Here is a 3,839-nt window from a genome sequence, read left to right on the forward strand (position 1 = left end):
GACCCACTAGTCTCCATATTATATCTGTAATCATTAACAATGTAGTGTATTATTCATTTATGTTTCTTGTTTCAGACTTACATCTCAGGCATTACCCGGATAGAATATTCGGCGTCCAGGTAGTGAAAGTGGGTTTTTCTCGGGGTACTCCCGTTTACCTCCCACAACAAATTTCTGGGTATATGATCTATAGATCCCCACCCGTTGACTTTGTGCTACTCCCCAGCAGCGAGCTGCCTTCGGTTGATTTTGGTTTTTGTTTGCCTGACCTAAACTGGTTATTTAAGCTAGTATCAATATTTTTTGCACGCAGCAATTTCATACAAGATCTAGTCAAGTGCGGGGGTGAAGAGAAATATATTTCTGAGCACCCCCGGTTGCGATCGAATCTATACTTTCAGTTTAGGGTGGAACGTTTAAAATAAAAAAATTACAATCAATTTTGTTTGTTGTCCTATGTCAGAAGTCTTCAGGCTGATTGCCATTCACTGCTCCCATCGTGTTTCATTGAACAGGTACTTGGCAACGTTTAGTGTTAACATCTACAAGGATAAGAAGATCGTTTTGTTGATGGTTAAAAAATATTGTGATGTCTCTGTCATATGATAGTTTCTATCAGTTCTTGCACTATTATGACATTGTTCTTGTCCAATAGTTTTTCAATGCTTCCTGTTCTCATTTCTTGACTACAGGCATTCCAAGATATTATACAAACACATTTCCTACTCATCCTCTCTCTTTTATTTACTTTCTCTTCTCCCTTTTGCCCATCTTCTAAATGTATGCCTTGAGACATGTTTGTCATTGCAGGTATTCAGAGTTGTATTAATATTGCTGCTAATGGATCGGTCAACAGCTAGGATAAGCCCAGAAGCAACTTTAATGCCCTAGGGCTACTAGGATTCAAGTATGTTTGTTTGAAGTTAAGCACAAAGCTACACAATGGGCTATCTGTGCTCTGCCCACCACGTGTATCAAAACCCGGTTTCTAGCGTTGTAAGTCCGCAAACAAACCGCTGTGCCACTGGGAGCTAGTTGGTTGAAAAATAGATAACTGAAAGGGAATTGTGACCATATACTTTCCAAGCTACCAAGTGATATTTAGTAGGAAACATTGGTCAAATATTTTGTAATAATAAATAGCCCGTTCTATCTAGTAGGGTGCATTGGAATTTATGTGTAGTAGAGTGTACAAAACTTGCTAGATATACTGCTAGGACAACCGAGACTGTCAGATGAAAATCCTGGGAAGTTGCAGTTGGGTTTAACCATTAATGATAACTGAGGTTTCTGACAAATAAGATGAAAAAAATTGTAATCTCTGCTTACTGAGCACTCAGGTTAAGACGTTTTGTGGTACATTTTGGCAGGTGTTTGCCTGTACAAACTTCCTCAGCGAGCTCGTGATCTTACGTGACTTTGTTTTTGTCACCTAATAGTCTAGTTCAGGGTTTTCCAACCTTTTTTGCTCTTTCGGAGCACTTTTAACGGAAAACATTATTTACGGAGCAATATCATCTGTAAAATTTTAAACAAACCTCATGGATTGGGAAAAGAAATGCATAAAAACAATTACCTTTATTGGATAATTTCAAATAAAAGACAAAAAAGAAATATTTTTGGCACAATTTAGTGGCTCACTTGAGGTTGCTTCGTACTGCAAATTTTTTCAATATCAGGAGTTATTGATGCTATCTGTAAACGAAGGTCATTTTCTATGTTCAATCTATTTCTAAATTTGGTTTTGGTAACAGCATATAACGAAAACGATTTTTCACAAAGGTATGTTGTTGGGAAACGCATCAAAAACTTCAGTGCCTTGATCATGATTTTTCTGTATTCCGTATATATCTTAATCCAAAAATCAGCAATTTCCTCTACTTGAAAAAAGTTAATAATGTAGAGTCGGTGGGAATTTCTATAAGTTGCTCTTTTTCTTTCAAAGACAATTCATCTGTGTTCACAGAATCAGTGAAGGGATTTTGAATCCAAAGGAACTTCTCGACATGTAAAGGAAAGTATTCAACATTGGTTGTTCTCATATCAATGTTGCACGACAGAATCTTTTACGTCTTTATCCAGGGAAATTCCATTATCAAGTAAAAATTCACAAAGATTATCAAAGCAATCATAATTTTCCCCCTAAACACACTCACTCCAAAGTTTTAGCATGCACTGAAGTGTATTAATCCTACTCTGACCTTTGAAATATGTTACATTTTTGCCCTGCAATGCAACGTTTATTTCATTCAGATATGAGAATATATGTGAAAGGTAAGCCAATCCCTGCAACCAACACGTATCACTTAATTTGTAAGAAAGCTCATATGGATGTTGGGGCAAAAAAACGTAATCTCCTCACGCAACTCGAAGAATCTAGCTAAAACTCTGCCTCAAGACAACCAACGAACCTCTGTATGCAGTAATAAAGTTGTATGGATGATTCCCATATCGTTACACAATGAAGAAAAAATTCTTGAATTAAGTGGTCTTGATTTTATGAAATTAATTATTTTAGTTACATCACTAATTACTTCTTTAAAATTTAAGGACATTCGCTTCATGGCAAGTGCATGCCGATGCAGTAAGCAATGGATACTTTCACTTTCCGGGTTTTCTTTCTTCATGCGTGCTACAGCTCCCGAAATGTTTCCTATCATAGTAGCAGCTCCATCAGTACATATGCTTGAACATTGTTTCCATGAAATTCTATAGTGTTTCATAAAAAAATCAACCAACTTAAATATTTCTTCCCCTGTTGTGTTCATAGCTAAAGGCTTGCACAGTAAAATATCTTCGTCAGTACGAGATTCATGCGTATAACGAACGAATACTAGTAAAATGGCCAAGCCTGTAACATCAGTGGATTTATCCATTTGGAGATAAAAAGTTGGACTCAGCTTTACTCGCCTTATTGATTCATTTTCGCAAAACGCTGACATGTCTTCAATACGCCTAGAAACCGTATTATTTGAAAGAGGCACACAATTAATGTTTTGAAGGTATTTTTCATCAATCATGCATTCCACAAATTTTTGACACAACACTTGATTAAATTTTCAGCTATGGTGTGGGATTCACATTCTTTAGCTACACGGTAGCTTTTGTTGTCTTTAGAAATAAATGAATGAAACTTAGTTTTTCTTTCGTCTATTTCTAAGCACTTCCTTTTAAAATATTCACTGCTTTTATTTTTCAAGTGAGAATAATTGGTTTCTAAATGTCGTTTGAGTTTTGCAGGAAAGAGACTTCAACACATTTCCAAATTCAACACAAAGTCCGCGTGGTTCTTCCTTATCACCAGTCCATGTAAAACCATAGTTTATAAAGCTATCGTCATATTTTCTTTTTATGACACTTTTATCATGCGTTCTTGGCGCTTTGTCACATGACAATGATATCGACGAACTCGCCATACTTTCCTCATCTTTCCCACTTAGGCCTACTTCATCAGAACTTCCAGAAACAACGCTGCCTTCACTAGACTTGTTACAAGTTTTCAGCCATTTATCCATTTTATAGTTGAAATCAATCAATTTTATAGTTGGAGTTCTGGCACTGTTCAAGAAATAAAATAAATGAAAAGCAACATGAGACAAAGGTTTCCCAAAATGATAAACTGCACAAATAGGTAGGTAAATCCGGCCGGAATTACAATGTCAACAGCACTGGAGATTTGCAGCTAGTGGGCAACTTTTGTTCCATGGCTCAGGCAGTTGACAGTCTGCACAGTAGGGTTGCCAGTTTAGTTTATTTACAACTAGCGGCAATTTTTTTCATAATTAACCCCTTATAGGGATTTAGCCTATACATTTACATTTAGCGAATAAAAAAAATTT

Source organism: Limulus polyphemus, unplaced genomic scaffold (genome assembly GCF_000517525.1).
Source record: "Limulus polyphemus unplaced genomic scaffold, Limulus_polyphemus-2.1.2 Scaffold1400, whole genome shotgun sequence".
Taxonomy (NCBI): Eukaryota; Metazoa; Arthropoda; class Merostomata; order Xiphosura; family Limulidae; genus Limulus; species Limulus polyphemus.